We start from the raw sequence: 18,578 nt of genomic DNA on the forward strand, positions 1-18,578 counted from the left end.
GGGAAAGTCAGTGAGAAGAGAAAGGCAGAAAAAGTGAATTAAAGCATAATAAGGAGACACTACTCAGAGTGAGGGAGATGAAGCATAAGGGATTTTTCATAGCTTCTTGGACAGTTTGGATACTCTAGTTTTAGTGAGAATGTGTGGTGGGTTAACCTTGGCTGGGCACCAAATGCCCACTATACTACTTACTCTCACTCATTCTCCTGAACATGACAATGCAGGGGGATGAGGAATGGGGATTTAAGTCAATTCATAATTCTTTGTCTCTGCTGCTCCTTCATCCTCACTCTCTTCCCCTGCTCCAGCATGGATTTCCTTCCGCAGGACGTAGTCCTTCACAAATTGATCCAACATGGATTTCCCATAGGCTGCAGTCATTCAAGAACTGCTCCTCAGCCCTTCAGGTACAGACTACTGCATTGTGGGTTCCCCACAGTTCCTATCAGACAAGCTGCTGTGAGAGACAAGCTACAGTCAGTCCTTGCCTGGAGCCTGCTCCAATATGGTCTGTCCATAAGCTGCAGCTTTCCTCAAAGCATATCCACCTGCCATAGTGTGAGCTGTCCATGGGCTGCAATGTGCATTATCTCCTCTGGCATGATCCTCCACAGGCAGCAGAGGGACAACCTGCTTTACCATGCTCTTCTCTGTAGGGGTACCTCCTCCCTCTACTTCACTGATATTGACGTCTGCAGGGTTTTTTTCTCTCCTGATATATATATCTATAGATAGATAGATAGATTTTTTTTTTTTTTCACTCTTCCTGACAACTACATATACTTCAGCTCTAACCATTCATCAAAATTTAGTTTCTCTTAAATTTGACTGTTGTCTGTGATATTATTGGTCTCTGATAAACTTAGGCCCACAATCATCATATTTTACAACAGATTGTGCTCAAAACAGTGATATTCATAATTCATACAGGCAACATAAAAAGACTAGAGGGAAAAAAAAAAAAAAAAAAAAAAAAAAAAAAAAAAAAAAACCAAGTTCAGATATTATTTTTAAGTTTGTTGATCCATAATTAAATCAATCTCAATTCTGGGTCTAAGCAAGTCTTCAAATTTAAGCAAGATTTTCAAAATTTCTGATAGCACCTTCATCGAGACTAAGGATTCTGAAATACCATAGACTCAATATAATGTAATTAAAAACATATAGTTTTGAAAATTATTATATTAAAATATAATTAAAACTGTGGACAATTTTTGGTCATTTTTCCTTTTGATATGCCAAGTTTAGCCAACTGATGTGTTATATGTGAAGTAAAAGGTTAGCTCTTCTACTATCTAACAATGTTATTTCTGGAAGGATAGAGCACTTTAAATATGCTTTAAAAAATATTCATTGATAATTGAGCTTGTCAAAAAAAAATATATTTAAATATATTTGTGTGTAAAGTTACTGTTAAACTTTCTCATATATTTTTTTAAGTCGCCCAATTATTTTATATCAACAGGAACTGTAGCACTGAACTATGCCAGGAATCTGGATAGCACATTGATATTTCTACACTATAATATAGCTTTGCTTACTTTCCACTGACATTTTGTTTTTAAGGTTTATATTTAAAGTATAACATTCTGATTATAATTATTCTGAGACTTAAATGAACGTTTATCACAGTAAATTTTCTGAGTGATTTGAAAATGTCATTTGTTATATAACTACATTTGAGCTTCTCAGCTAGTCATTTGAGATATTCAGCTTCAAAATAAGGCTTGTTTGCTGAAATGCTCACAAACTTAAACTTGTCAAGTTTTCTGGATTTTTTAAGCACCTTAATGACATCACCCACAGAAGGAATTGTTCTTTTATTTTTCAATCTGAGATTTACATTTCCATGTTGAACTTGGCCAGGGTTTCAATTTTGTTATGATGCATGTAGATATCATGTAAGCTTATACATCTAGCAAAATTTTATACAGGATTATCTGGTTTTCTTCAGGAGAAGTATTTTAAGGGAAGTAATGAAGAGTTATTACTGTGACATCTCATGGCATCAAAGTGAGATATATTCTGTAAGTAAGTACTACCTCAAGCAGTTTCAGTTCCAGGAACAGCCCTCTGCAGATCTCATCTCTGTTTTCAATTTCATTACTTCATCTTTTCTTCAAAAAATAAAGCAAAGAAACTTATTTATTTATTTATTTAGGTACAACTTTTAAGATCAAACAAAAAATTAAATTATGTTCAACAGATACTAAGACCTACATTATAGTTCAGTAGCAAGCCCTCCAAAAATGTGTTCTTTCCTTCAGAATTCTACACCATATCACAGAATCATAGTTTGGAAGGTATCTCAGGAGGCCATCTGGTCCAACCCCCCTGCTCAACCAGGGACACCTAAAAAAGATTGCCCAGGACCATGTCCAGCCAGCTTGTGAGTATCTCCAGGAAGAGAGACTCCACAACCTCTCTGAGCAACCTGTACCAGTTCTCAGTCACCCTCACAAGTGAAAAAGTGTTTCCCGATGTTCAGACACCTTCTGTGTTCCAGTTTGTGCCCATTGTCTCTTGTCCTGTTGCTGGCCACCACTGAAAAGAGACTGTTTCTGTTCTCCTTTGTACATTGATAAGGTCTCCTCAGGTCTTTTCTTCACTCAGCTGAATAGTCCCAGCTCTCTTTGTATTTGAGGATGGTCCAACAAACACATATGTAAAAGCACCTCACTCACACCAACCCAAGGAGCACCAACAGCCTCGTCTTTTTCCCTTCTCAGGCTAATTTCCTTAGTGGAAAATATATATACAGCTACAGCAGCTGGTTTCAGGCACTCAGTCTCCCCAATAGCTGCTCAAAAGTCCCTCCAGTCCTTGTTGCCTGGGCCAACAGCAGTTACAAATATAGTTTAATCAGGAGATGGGACAGACTGCCATAGGCTGTGACCCCCTCCCTCAGTCTGTGAGGTGCTCCTGAGTTGTGGCTGAAACCAACAGGGCACCATGTTCAATTTTTAATGTGCTCTTGCTGTTCCAGTAATTTTATTTTACAGCATAAGTTTGGTTTCATTGTGTAAGGCAGTATAACTCACATAAGTTTACTGAGTAGCCTAATAATGCAATTTATCAGAATCTGACTGGTTTGTTTAAATGAGCATAAAATAACTCAGCTCTTGTGAAGTGTATTAGTCTTTTATCTGTTAGTGTGCATTACTTTATATTTGTCAGCTCTGCCTACAATGAATTTATTACAATCTCTCTTGTGTAGAGTTTAGCTTCAATAAATAAATGCTTTTTCTATCTTCCATAAAGTACTGTGTGAAAACCTTGATGACCTAGTTTAGTTATCTAAAAGGTTTAGATATTTAAGTCACAGCTTATAAATCTATGCACAAACAATGTAGTCATATCATTCTGAAATGTCTAAGAAACATAAGATGCCTTCTTGAGGTATTTGTATATTGCTGAAGTTATTTATGTTTTTCTTTTTGTTTGTTTGTTTGTTTGTTTTAAATAACCTAGCTGCCTAAATTACAGAGATTAATATCACATATTACATGGTAAATCCATAAGCCATTCTAGTTTTTGGAAAACTGTAAAAAGTGCTTTAAATACATATTTATATATTTTTTTTAATAAAGTAATAAATCATTTCTTTCCCCCCTAAGGCAGAATGCCTTGTTTGAACTGAAACATTTTGAAAAATCGTATATGTAGAAATATTATCTTATTGTGTTATATAGTATTCCCAGAAATATTTCTGTATGTTATTAAATGTACTGTCATGTAATACAATTAAGCAAATAATTAGTTGCGTTAATTAATTTTCTTATTCTAGTAATAAGAATAAGAAGAAAAGCACCCTTAGCTCCCCTTATTTTTCAGCCAATGCAGATGATGATGTAAAGCTTCTTATTTTCATTGACTAAATATACTCTCATTTAATACACTTGGGATTCCTTGATGGGAATAATTTTCGTCACACAGGAACTGCAAAATGATTGTGCTTTTACAGCAAGCTCGATCTACAACATTATTATGTAGAGTTTTTACAGTTTGTGTCAGTCAGTCCTCTTTACATGTAATGTGGCCAATGCAGCAGCATCTGATAAATAAATAAATAAAATAAGAAATATAAACTCTTACTGAGAAGTCTTGAGGAACCCATGTAAAAATCTGTAATAAAGAAATAAACAACACCTAAATTTCATTAAAAGAAAGGGAACACAATAAAAACTGTCCCTTTGTGGTCTGTTATTGATCTTTGAAATATTCTAACTTACCTCTAAAACAATTCTGGGGACTGATTCTGATTTTTAACTGAAGTTTCAGTGGGGAATCTCCCTTTGCTATAAATTTCTAAGAAGATTATTATTAATAAATGAGCGATGTTCCCAACTTAGATGATGCCTACTTATTTACTGGCTTCATTATTCCTTTGATATCTATAGAAATTAAACATATTTTCCAGCAAAATTAAATTATTTTTGGACAATGTAGATAAGTCTTTGCTTTATCCTATATCATAATCCAAAAATACAAGACAGTATGTTCATTTTATCTCTCATTTCTGCTTAAGTCTATAGTGATAAATAAGGATATGGTAAGCAATTTTCATTTTTATTTAATTGAGGACTGACAGGAATAAAATACTTCAATAATTACCATATTTAAAATACTATTTTTAACATAGATTCTGAAAATCAGATTATCATGGGTTTCAACCCCACCAATTCCTAGCTAAGCACCAATCTAATTAGCTGAATTTCTGCTTCATTTTTTAAATTTCTTTTACTGTATTTTTCTGTAATAAATTTAGTTAATTTGCTATCATTCACTTATGACAGTCACACAATCAAGCAAACATTAAGGTCTGATAATTTTATGTCAGTAGAGATGAATGCTTACAAATAATGTACTTACATGGCAAAGGGAAACACACATATACTGAACACCAAGACTTCTTGTTTTGGTTTACTTTTTGTTTACTGATGTCTTCATAACTATTGTACCAAACTTTAAAAGAAGTCTATTTCACCTCACCATTGTTAAAGCAATGTGATAATGTTTAAGAAAAAAAAATCTGCAGCATGCTAGTAAAGAGCATAGTGCCCAGCAACTCAAATAAAATAATCACTTTTACCAAGTTACCTGAGTATGATGTTAACTTTGTCTTCCTCACACATAGCATAGAATCAGAATCACAGAATATCCGAGTTGGAAGAGACACACACAAGGATCATGTTCAACTTCTAAGTCCAGAAAAGACCACCCATAAATAAATAAATAAATAAATACATACATCAGATTGTGTGTCTGAGAGCTTTGTCCAAATGCTTCTTGATCTCCAGCAGGCTCGGTGATGTTACCGCTTCTATAGAGGAGCCTTTTCCAGTGCCCAACCACCCTCTCAGTGAAGAGCCTTTTCCAGTATTAAAAAACAAACAAACAAACAAACAAACAACAAAACAAAACAAACAAACAAACAAAAACACCTTATCCAATCCACTAGAATATAGAAAATACATTTTTGGAACACATACTTTTAATTGATTATAAAACTGTATATAACATACTTAAAAAGTATGATATCAAAGATGTCTTGTGGACTAAGATATCCCTTAAGATATGTTATAGACTAAGATATCCCTTTCCTGCAGAACTGTATATAACATATAAAATATAGCTTGACATATATATTTACTGTTATATGTAAAGATTCACCTCAGATAAATCATATTAAGTAGGAATAATATAAGAATAGCATTGACTGTATGATAATGGTACAAATAACATGATAACAAGTATTTTTACTTAAAATTCTATACCATTCCCAGGGAGTAGACACAGAAGATATATCTGATAGCTAAACAGTAGCTTCAGTCCACCTAAAGTGGTTGGAGAGCTGCCAGGCAGAGAAGGACCTGGGAGTGATGGTTGATAGTCAGCTGAATATGAGCCAGCAGTGTGCTCAGGTGGCCAAGAAGGCCAACAGCATCCTGGCTTGCATAAGAAACAGTGTGACCAGCAGGGCTAGGGAGGTGATCATCTCCCTGTACTCAGCTCTGGTGAGGCTGCACCTCGAGTACTGTGTTCAGTTTTGGGCTCCTCGCTACAAGAAGGACATGAAGGTGCTTGAGTGGGTCCATAGAAGGGCGACGAAGCTGGTGAGGGGCCTGGAGAACAAGTCCTATGAGGAGCAGCTGAGGGAGCTGGGCTTGTTCAGCCTGGAGAAAAGGAGGCTCAGGGGCGACTTTATTGCTCTCTACAGATACCTTAAAGGAGGCTGTAGAGAGGTGGGGGTTGGTCTGTTCTCCCATGTGCCTGGTGGCAGGACGAGGGGGAATGGGCTTAAGTTGCACCAGGGGAGTTTTAGGTTGGATCTTAGGAAGAACTTCTTTACCGAAAGGGTTGTTAGACATTGGAACAGGCTGCCCAGAAGTGGTGGAGTCACCATCCCTGGAAGTCTTTAAAAGACATTTAGATGTAGAGCTTAGGGATATGGTTTAGTGGGGACTGTTAGTGTTAGGTCAGAGGTTGGACTCGATGATCTTGAGGTCTCTTCCAACCTAGAAATTCTGTGATTCTGTGATTCTGTAAAGCTATAAGTACAGCTTATAATAAGTAATAAATGCTGTACTTAGGTATCTTTATATAGCAGATATTTTGTATAGTTTGAATACACCCCTGTCACTATGCTCACAACAGGAAATTAATAAAAAAGCTATGGTCTTTTCTCTAGTCCTAAGGGTAATCAGTACAAATGCATATAACTTGTAACTATATAAATAAGCTCTCTGCCTTCATTTTTCTGTCCTAAAACAGGAAGTCTCCTTCCGTTACAGCCCACTGAGAACAGGGGCTCACTAATGCTCCAGAATTGCATGGGACAGGCATGATTTCACAGAATCATAGAATAACTTACTTTGGAGAGGACCCCGGAGATTGTCTGGCCCAATCCCCTGCTCAGTGCAAAGCCAATCTAGTTGGTGTAGTCTAATGAAGTGCTAGTGATCATGATAACAACTTTGCAGTTCAAATTGTTGCAACACAGCATTTGGGACCATCTCCTAACACTCTCTATTAGATATATAGTTTGTAGTCCCATGGCAAATGTTTTGGCAGGACTTGATGCATGCTGGTAAGATTTCAGATGCTAATACCAATGTCATCCGTATTATAGAGCAGAAGGTCTCAATTTCCAGAAAAAAAAAAAAAAAAAAAAAAAAAAAAAGCCAGCTGTTTTCAAGAGAACTAATTTCAGAAGCACAGTATATCTCTTATCTCTTTATTCACTCTGTCTAGTAGGCACTCCACATTCTGATAAAAAAAAAAAAAAAAAAAAAAAACAACTCTAGATATGGGCTCTTATCCTTTAGCTGGGACAGTCAGACTCTAGATATGGGCCCTTATCCTTTAGCTGGGACAGTCAGAATTTACAGTGGAGGGGCAGATATGATCTCCAGAATTTTATTAATAATTATTTCAGTTCTGGAATCATTATTTGATAATGGTTCAATTAAAACTTGTAAAATGAGAACTGAGTAATGCTATCAACATGTTTAGGCACTTCTATTATTTTGTAGCCAGCACAGAGCTTAAAATTGCTATCCTGTGATTCATTGCAGAATGACAGAGAGCTGAAATAGCTTAACAATATGTCAGCAACATCAGCTCTCCCCATTACATCTGAGATGTGCATGAAGGAGAAATAAACCAGCAATCTCACTCCATTCTGCAAAGATAAATAAAATGTCTTAGTTATTAAACATATGTCAAGAAAGAGGAGTTACTGTGTGTCCTGAACATATGCAACAGGTTAAGATTTCCTGAATTTTAATCAGGGTCAGATAATGAATCTGTGGAAATGCCACAATAATTATCTGGAAAATAGCAAATATAAAACCTGATTGTTGGTTGTGGTCTCTTTGAGAATCACTTGGTATATGTCAGAGAGTAAATCCCAATTTGATAACATGATAACAGCATGGTACTTGGAGGCTAAGGTGCTTAGGAGCTTTGAAGCTCAAAAATAAGTCAATTTACTTGTTGCTAAATTATAGAATTGCAAAAGGGTTATTCTGTCCTCACTTTCTCCTTCCAGAGGAAGGTTTGCTTGGCATATCTGTGTGCTTCTATATATTTTCCTTAGTGCTGGCCATTAAAAACACATTTCTCTGGAAGATATTTTTCATTTGTTCCTTTAACTTTTTCTTCTGCAGGGCACAGACCTTTACCAATTCAGATCAGATTAATCTCTGATTTCATTACTAATAACATTCAAAGTAATGAACAGAAGATGTATCTACATCACACATTAAAGAATGTTCTTGGTTTATATATTTAAGCAAACCCAAATGACATATATGCTTGCAATATTCCCTCTGTATGAAGATTTCGAAACAGTTATTCATTCTTTCAGTCTTTATTCTGAGAGTATATGTTGTTTGGTTGATATGATGCTTCTTTACATCAAAGTTTAGTTAGACAAGTTTTAACTTCTTGACTTATTTTTCCAAATATATATTTTTCCACAAATCCATCTGTCCTGATTCTTAGACCTTTTCTGACAATTTTAAGCTAAAGCTCCTTCATCCAGTTAGTCTAATATGAGATATTCAGAGGATAAAATGACAGATAAAGTTATTGTATCATGTGGATCAATAGAGTATCAATATTAAATTAATTAAAGTAATTTAATTAATTTAATTTAATTTTAATTAATTAATTTAATTTCAACTTGTTTCTTAGCTAAAAAAAAAAAAAGTCTAGGTAATATTTAAAAACATCAATTAACATTTAACCACTTATAATTTAATATCAAGTATGTGAATATCCAGTTTCAATATCATTTATTGTAAAGTGAAAATAATCATTCTTTGCAGAGTTATAACTTACACACCAGGCTTTTCCTCTTATCTTTCTCAAACATTTTCATCTACAAAGTATAAATATGTGAAATTCACAAACATTGATAAATTAGTGCTGTTCTATTGCATGTTAAATTAAGGATTTATTACAAAAATGTGTTTGCTTTAAGTTAGCGTATTCAACATGCTTTAAAATGCTTACAAATACTTTTAAGTGCTAGAAGCTATCAATGGATCAGTAATACACAAAAACAATTAAAAAGCATCATGAAAACGCAGATAGCTAATAGCAATATAATAACTCTTAGAAGCAATATTTACACCTAAATATATTCACATAACTGAATAAACTGACTTCATTACCAAATTTACTTAACACATTATTCATGTAATGGTCAAACCCAGACCTGAAAAAATGTAGCAAGAATATCAAAATATGTTATAGAAATTATAAAAACAAAACATATTAAATACATAAATATCTAAATAAAACCAAGTTAAATAAATTTTAAAATATTAATTTCAATTATCAGTGATCAATTTCTACTGAAGGATGAAATTTTGTTCTTAGGAAACAAACATAAAGTCCTGATCCTGTTTTATTATTATTATTATTATTATTATTATTTATTTATTTATTTATTTATTTATTTTTGTATTATTGTTGCTGTTGTTGCTTGTTGGATTTGTTTGTTTGTTTGTTTGTCTGTGGCATTTTTCTGTTTCCTTTGTTCAGTCTCCTAAGTCTAGCTTTGTAGTTTAAGTCTAGCTTTTTGTTGTGAATATATTATCCCTATGTATACCTCAACTATAAAAATGCTTTGAAGGCTCTGCTGGAAGTCACATTCAACACTGCCTGTTGAAATGAATAATAAGAAAAGAATAAGTTAGAGGAGTCAATGAATGGAAGATACTTCCATTGCAGATTGGAGTCCTGGGTTCTGATCCAGACTCCGGGCATTGTACATTGTCTCTATTTATTCTTTTATTTATTTATTTATTTATTTATTTATAATCACTCTATTCATTTAAGTAACAAATTAAATAATTGCAAAAGCTGTCCCAAGAACCTAGGGTCCACTGGCTTCCTAATCATCTTTATTTATTTATCTGGTTTATTCTATTGAACCACAACATTAGGTTTCCCAATATTAAATCTTATTTAATGTCATGATTATGATATTCACCATCCTTGTCTAATGTCTAACCTAATGCTTAGCATTTTGTCTGGTATGAACTAGCTATGACACAGTTATGTTTCCAGAAGTTCAGGTGAGCTAAGAATCCTTTATCTATTTACTTGGCAAATGCTGGAAATTGAAAATGGAAAGTCATTAACCTTGTAATAGATAAGAATCCCCTGATTTAAATGTCTTCTGGACCATTTCTGAACTGCTCAAACTTCTAAGCTCCAGCTCAAAATGGAATTCAAACTTCTAAGTTCAAATACCAATTTTTAATGGATGTACAAGAGCCTGTCCATAAGTACTTTGTTGACTTTGATGTCCAAAATGGAGATAGGAATATCAAGGCTTGGTGTATATTCTGAATGACAGCCTAAGCTTTTGCTTTCCACATGATGACATTTTTTTAAGCTATAAGAGAAGCCTAAATACTAGATAGGTCCCAGAGTTTTGATTTGAGCTAATGAATATATTAAAGTCATAGAAGGTAAAAAAAAAAAAAATCAATATGAAACACTTGCTTTCAAAATAGCCAAAATTAATAGATAGGAAATACAATAGGAAGTAATCTGTGTTCAAATTTCTACACTGGTTTACATAAAATGAAGATATAAAAACAAGTCCATGCATTATCAGATAGCAGCCATAATCCTGAGTTAATTCCATGGGGACAGTAACAGGAAACAATGCATTTGGACAATATCAAATTTTCTTTGTCCCTGAAATCACATCCCTCTCCTCTGCACTTCTAATTTTCTACATTAGTAACCAGGTATTTATTTATATTGCTCCTGTACTTGTTTGATTTCTCAAAATGTTGTACAGATGGTATAAATACTAGAATGAGCACCATGCTCTCTACTATCAAAAAGACTCCTGAAAGTGAAAGATTGCAGCAGTCAAATCATAACATTAGTCATTTTGTGACCTAGCACTCAATGTCTCTGTGATTAAGTTTCCCATGTGTAAAACAGTGATAATTGTATTTGCCTATCTCATAAAGGAGAGTGTAAGGATAAGAAGTTGAAATGTAAAGGTGCTGTGGTTAAGTATCAGACACAGACAGCTACAGAAGATGAAGAAATTCCAAAGGCAAAGGTCCTAAAATGATAAGAAAATAATGGATCACGAAGCAGTCACATTTAAGAAACAATGCAGATTTAGGAAACTACATTGATGTGCATTTCAAGCCCAGAGCCTAAGGGAGGAATGGTAGCACTTTCACATCAAATCTTATTTTTAAAATAGTCTTGATGCATGCCTACATAATGCATTCCTACCAAAACATGTGCTTAAATTAATACAGTACAAAAATGTTAAATATCTAAAAAAAGTGCCTGCACTTTTTTTCAGGAAAAAGGAATCCAAAAGCACCTACCCCTTTACCCCTTTCATCTGTAGACAACAGTTCTCTCTCTCCTTTTCTAAATACTAAAGAATTTTAGAAAGCATTGTTGTTAATAGCATTGATAATTACCAAAATAAATTAACCAATGAGGTGAAAAAAAAGCCATATAGATAAAATAACACCATGCACAGGACAGATGATATTATAATTACATCTGTGAACCTTAGATGAGGTAAACAAGCAATAATAATAATAATAATAATAATAATAATAATAACAACAACAACAACAACAACAACAAATGCCTAGATTTTTTGATGTAACCAATGGGTTAACTGATGTCAGCATTTTAAGCACTCTGATTTTAAGTACTTAAGGGTACTACCTGAAGAAATGTCAGTGATAAAGTACATTTATTACTTCAGTGGGGTAATATAGATTCTCTTGGATTTTTGAGCTCAATAGCTTTTACAGAAGCACAGATTTTACATAAATTATATATTTACTGATATATTTTAAATGGTTTCACCTTAATGAGTTTAAATAAGATGTCAAGATGTGCATTTTAGATGTTTGACCTTCTAATGAATTTCAGAACAGGAAATTACTTAAACATTTAAGGAGACAAAGAAATTGATTGTAAAGGAAAACATAAAAGCTTGAAAACATAAGAAGTTTGATTTTTTTCCACTTGTTATATTTATTTGGCTAGTGACTATAAGGAAAACCAGTAATCAGTTATTTCAATATTATTTTTTGCCAGTATTATCATGAACTCTTGGCACAAATTCCCAGTTATTCCACTGAGATAAAGCCACATTTGTTTATTTGAAAGTTTTGTCAAATCCACTTTTTTAGTAATTTGGGAAGAATATCATAGGCATATTTTCTGACACATGCAGAGCACTCTCTACACTTCTAAAGTGCTGAGTTTCTAAAATTTGCTCTACTAAGAATGTTTAAGACAAGCACTGAAAGATGATAAAAATAAAAATATAAAAAGGCAAGTTTGACAATTACAGTTATTAAAAGGTAAATGATTAAATCAATATATCTTGCTTTTCAGGTCAGAAAATAACTTGAGATGACTGGTACTAGTAAATGCGTAAGCCTGATTACCTTGAGATGAATGAGTAAAACTGAAGGAAATGACTTGATCAAACTCTTAATTGGAACATGCTTCATATTTCAAGAATTTCTTGTCATGGAGTAAGACAAGATGGTCAGTATTCCACTGGAATACTTGTGAGTGATTTGAAAGATGCAGGTTCAGGCTGAAATAACTCATGGGTCAAGGTAAGGACAAGGAGATCACTTAACAGGTACCATCACAGGCAAAACAGGTTTAACATGAGAAAAAAATAATTTAATTTATTGCCAATTAAAATACATTTGAGTAATGAGAAACAAAACTGAAAATTATTACACCTTACTACCACCTCCCTGTCTCCCCTACACTTTCTCAGTCTTAACTTCACTCCTACTTTCTCAACTCCACCTCCTCCCACTCTGGGAGCAGGGGGATTGAGAGTGAGTATGTAACAGCTCCACTCTGCCTCTTCTTCCTTCTCATCTTTTTCCCAGGCTCCAGTTTGGGTCCTTCCCACAGGCTGAATACCTGTCTTCTCATGTATGAGGTCTTTCATCAATGCAGTGCAGCTATGTGTTCGATCATGGTGCTCTCTACTAGCCGCAGGGAAATCTCTGCTCTAGAACTTGGATCACCTCATCCCTGACATTGGTGTCTGCAATGTTGATTTTCACACTTTTTTTTTTTTTTTTTTCACAAATGTGTCACCACCTTGGCTGATGGGCTCAACTGTGTTCAGAAGTGGGTCCATTTTGGAGCTGATTGGAAATGGCTCTGTCCAGCATGGTTTCAGCTCCTCATCTCTTCTAACAGAGGCCACCTATGCAGACCTCCTAACACTTTGCCTCTTGCATTCAATGCAATACCGATTTTAGTAATAACATATAAATTCAGAATTATAGTTTTGTGTGATTTTGATCAGTTGGCCTGCATCATCAAATATATATCTCCTACCTATTAACACACATCGTTAGAAATTCTCAGTACTGTTTATTTTTATGTTTATTTGATGGTTTTGCTAATCTAATATTAAGATGAATTTATTTATTCCAAGATTTGTTATTGTTTTATGCATGTAGAAATAACAGCCATAGGTAAGGATACTATAAATAGATGACAGTGTCCAAGAAAAGACATGAAAATTTATAGCAAGTAAATACATGTATATACAAGATCTTATGGAAATTGAAAATACAAATAAAGTGTAAATTTTTAACTCTATGGTTAGTTAAACATTGCAATGACTTATCACAGAAGAAATTTCTCTTACAGTAAATCTGTATATTGAAAATCAGACATCTATCACAGTAAGTAATAGGCAGGGATACCCAATATTTATTTCTATGTTATTTATACATTAAATATATTTTATTATTCCATTTCTTCTCTGAAATTAGTAAACTAGTCTGTACTTCAGGTATGGTGAAATACAATGGACTAAATATAACAACTCAAGTGAATGAAATTCCCTTTGAGAAAGGAACTCTGTTTTGTTGTTGTTTTGCACACAAACCTTCAATATGCATGGAAATAATCATGCATATCACTCCCCCTGCTCAGGAGGTACCAGAGCAGTGCCAGAGCATCAACAGTGTTACAAAGAGTTGTAATTCCTGATTAAATGAAAATTACATTTCAAAAGTACAAGCCAAGAGAGCATTCAACAGATGTGATAGCAGAAGCTTCTTGCAAGGCAAGCCAATGGAGAAATCGTACAAATTCTTTTTTCTTTCTTTCCTTTTTTTTTTTTTCCTTTTTTTTTTTTTTTCCTTTTTTTTTTCTTCTTTTAATTAAGAAGTGAGTGCTGCTCTTGGGGCACAACAACTCACAGCCACACCCCAGCTCACAACTCACAACAACACCCCAGCCATACTGGAGGAAGTGTGGCTGTAAAGCTGCCTGGTGGAAAGGGACCTGGGGATATTGGTCAATAGCTGGCTGAAAATGAGCCGTTAAGACATGGAAGTTGCTGGGGATTTGCTGTTGCCAGGCAAAATTGTTGACCATTGAACAGTTAGTGGAAAAGTACTTTCTAGAGAGCAAATGGTATAAGAAGGGAGCCTATCCTCAATAGTTGAAGTTATGTCATCAATAAATAAATAGTAGCAGTTACTGATCCTAAAAGAACCCTGGTGTCCATGTGATCATTACGCAACACTTAGGCCTTTTTGTTAGTGGTACAAGATCCATTAGAAAATCCTTATGCAGAGGACAAAGCTAACTCGTTTCCCCAAAAAAGGTTCAGATATTCAGAGTGAACTTGATCAGGTTTTCTTTCACCTCTCTGGTCATCTGTTTTATTAATACCAGTTATAAACATTGTGATATCAAAACTGTTATCATTTATAGGAAAAAGTTGTGTACCCTCACAAAACTGTGTACCCTCACAAGTCCATTGCAAATGTTTATAAACTGCCAGTTCTCCTACAGAGCTGCAGTAACTGTTGTCTGACACATTTATACCAGGAATATATTGCCCTAAAAATGCTTCAGGTGAGCTTCCAAAAAGTATTTGTGAAGTCCATAACCATTTATTTACGTAGGTTGAACATAAGGCTACATGGAGGTGTTTGTGAAGTGATTATTAGGAAGAATGTGAACGGCAGCAACACTTGGTAAGATAGCTTCAGATTGTCTGCATTATCACAGCCTTCCAACCACATACTAGCTGTACTCAAACTATTTACAATCATGATCCTTAATTCTAATTATTCCAAATCTTTTGTCTGAATTTCTCCACCAGAAATTTTTCCAGTCAGGTGCCTTACATGAAGCATGCAAGCTAGTGGGAAGGTAGAATGATAATCAGGGGCCTAACAGGAGTTCAAGACTAGTTAATATGCAAGAAAGTACCATGAGAAGGTAGGAAAACCCATATATAAATCTATATTATCATGGCTTCTATGAGGTCGCATCATATGATGTTGCTGGAACTGCCTCATCTTTGAAATGAAAGTAACTGATACAAAAAGATATATTTTTATGTAATATAAAAAAAAATAAAGAAAATAAAGTTGTCCATACGAACACACTGAAAAACTCTGACATCAGAATCATGCCAGTATGAGCAGTTAAGTGAGATACTAACACAATATAGAAATGGTATTAATATTACTACATTGTTAAGGTGAGGAAATATAAAAATACATTGGTTTATGTTTCTATATTGTTTATCTAAATTGTGAATTAACACAGTGCTCAGTGACAACAAGTCAAGGGGCTATTCAAGTATAAGCATTAGAGTACTCTGCGGAGACTTTTAACTTGCTCCTTCCCAGGTGCCCTTATGGAACAGGTATGAGGCACTGAAACTTGATGGACAGGTAAATGATGATGCGAGTGAAGGCCCATCCAGGTTGGAGCAATTGTCTAAAACAAATAATCCTACACCCTGTATTACAACTGACACTGTCAAAAAAAAATAAATAAAATAAAATAAATGTTGTCAAAAGTGACTCTCTTCTGGGGAGAATCCCTTCTGGGGGGAACAGAAGGTCCAATATATGAACCAGACCTAACCCATAGGGAAGTCTGTTGCCTCCCTGATGCTTGGGTGAGAGACATTATTAGAAAACTCATCAGCCTGGTATGAGGTATGAGACTCTGATTATTATCCAGTATTAGTTTTTCATGTTGACAGCAATGAAGTAGCAAAGAGAAGTCCAATGGGAATCAAAAGAGACTTCAGGGTTTGGGGGCAATTGGTTAAAGGATCAGGCACACAGTTGTCCTAGTTCATCTAGGATAAAGTTAATTTTATTCCTAGTAGCTGGTATGATGTTGTGTTTTGGATTTAGGATGAGAATAATGTAGATAACAGATGTTTTAATGTTGATGTTTTAATTGTTGCAGAGTGTATATGTTTTAATTGTTGCAGAGTAAACAATAAACAATATGTTTAATAATCATATAAACAATAAACATAAACAATATGTTTTAATATATGAAGAGTGTATGATGTTTTAATTGTTGCAGAGTAGCGCTAACACTAAATCAAGGACTTCTCAGCTTCTCCTTTCATCCTGCCAGCAAGAAGGCTGGGGATGCACAAGAAACTGGGAGGGGACAGAAACAGGACAGCTGACCCAAACTGGCTAAAGGGATACTGCATACCATGTGTTGTCATGCTGAACAGTTATAGGGGGTGGCTGGCCAGAGTGAAAGGGGACCACTGCTTAGAGATGGGATGAGTGTTGGACATCATGTGGTAAGAAAATGCATTGTGCATCACCTGTTTGTGCATAATATTATTACTATTAACATTATTATAATTATAATTATTATTTCTCTTTTATGTCCTATTAAACTGTCTTTATCTCAACACACAAGCCTTTACCATTTTCCTTCTGATTTTGGGGGAGTAGAGGGATGGTGAACAAACAGCTGTGTGGTGCTTAGCTGCCTACCAGGTTAAACCACAACAGCAGTGTTTTCCTGTACCCTTCCAGAAGTAAGGAACAATATTGAAAGGAACAGGCAGACCCAGCTGATCAATACATGACTCCAAGTCACCAGCAGAATTCTGGATTTCTTGATCATGGGATGGTCATCACCAGGCCTGCTGATGTATAATCAGTTGCACCTCTCTCAGACTGGGAAAAGGATTTTTGCACAGGAATTAGTAGGGATAAGTGACAGATCTTTGAACTAGATTTGAAGGGGGCAAGGGTTAAAACCAGACTCACTAGTGGTAAGCAACAGGGTGGCATGCCAAAATTAGAGGGACTGAGTGCCAGTAAGATCCTTCAGCCTGCTCCACAAGGTGCTGGGTACAAAGGAGCACATTTTAGATGTTTCTAAACCAATATACACAGTATGAGGAACAAGCAAGAGGAGCCAGAAGCCTTGTCTCAGTCCCAGAGCTATGGCAACACTAACATAAACAAAAGCTGGTGGGAAAGTCCTGTGATTGGTACATTACAATGGACAGCTGTGGGCTCATCAGAAAGGACAGGCAGGGCAGATGAGGCAGGGGTGTGGTGCTGTATGTAATGCAGGGGCTGGACTGCGTAGAGATTTCTGTTGGTGATGACATGGTTGAGAGCCTCAGGGTACGGATTAAGGGAAAATCAAATAACAGATGTTATTCTGTGTCATTGTGGGAGTCTTCTATAGACTATCCAGACAGGATGACGACACTGATGAAATATGCTTTGATCTATTTGGTGATTCTTGTGGGTCCCTTCCAACTGAGGTTATTCTATGATTCTTTCATAAAATCCAAACACACACTTTGAAGGCAATAGAAAAAAAAAATGTTGGAGTAGATGTCTGTAGTTAAAAGAGAATAAGAGGCAGTTATTGCTGAGGAATCAAGACAAAAATATTTAGAGAAACCATAGGAGGGAAAAAAAAAAAAAGAAGAAAAAAAAATTTTCTGGACATATAATCCTGATCTGGTTAAACCTTTATAGGGGATATATATGTATACCCTATAAATATTTCTTCAAATAACTGAAAGAGATTGACTTTCTTTTACTAATGGCATCTTACTGTGAAATGAGGAATATATATATCTTTGTATATGTTTTTAACCTTACTATGTAATGAATTATAAAAAATAAAATAAAACTGAATTTAATCAAAATTCTTGAAATGCTGTAAAACACTCTGACTCCAGTATTGTGGGAGGAGAATCAAACATATTACAGTTTTATGAAACCAATGTAGATAACAGAATTTAGTGTTGATCCCAGGGACATAAGAAATCCTTATTCAATCTTTCTCTAAAACACTTTTTTTTTTTTTTTTTATATATATATATAATGGAAGGAATTGTGCTGAAGCTCTAATTCTATTTTTTACTTTATAGCTAATCAATATTATTTCATTTAATCTTTTTCTTGAAGCTAAAATATATGTATATTTATATTTATACATATATAAATCTGCTGTGTTGTGAGTAATTACAATGGACAAGGCAATGGTGTACTGGTTTATTACTCAAAGAATAAAGAAATAAAGCAGTGTAGTAATAAATATTTTTACATTGGAAGTTCTTTGTACATTAAAAACAGTTTCAGAGGAAGGTTGATAGAAAATCAGAAAATTTAAAACTGATCTGAATATTCCCTGAAAATGAAGTTAGCTATATATATATAATACTTTTTTTTTTTTTTTTTTTTTTTTTTTTTTTT

The 18,578-nt window shown here is 34.5% G+C and overlaps 1 long non-coding RNA gene across 1 annotated transcript in view; it reads right to left on the reverse strand.

The window, feature by feature from the left end:
• The window catches only part of LOC311433364, a 70,197-nt gene that overhangs the window by 14,349 nt on the left and 37,270 nt on the right, over positions 1-18,578 (reverse strand). Inside the window, exons 2-3 of the long non-coding RNA XR_014690711.1 lie at positions 5,252-5,371; positions 2,043-2,117 (exon numbers count right to left, since the gene is read on the reverse strand). This is a non-coding gene — a long non-coding RNA (uncharacterized lncRNA). The remainder of the gene's footprint in view (positions 1-2,042; positions 2,118-5,251; positions 5,372-18,578) is intronic.

Source organism: Aythya ferina (genome assembly GCF_964211825.1).
Source record: "Aythya ferina genome assembly, chromosome: 3".
NCBI classification, from domain to species: domain Eukaryota; kingdom Metazoa; phylum Chordata; class Aves; order Anseriformes; family Anatidae; genus Aythya; species Aythya ferina.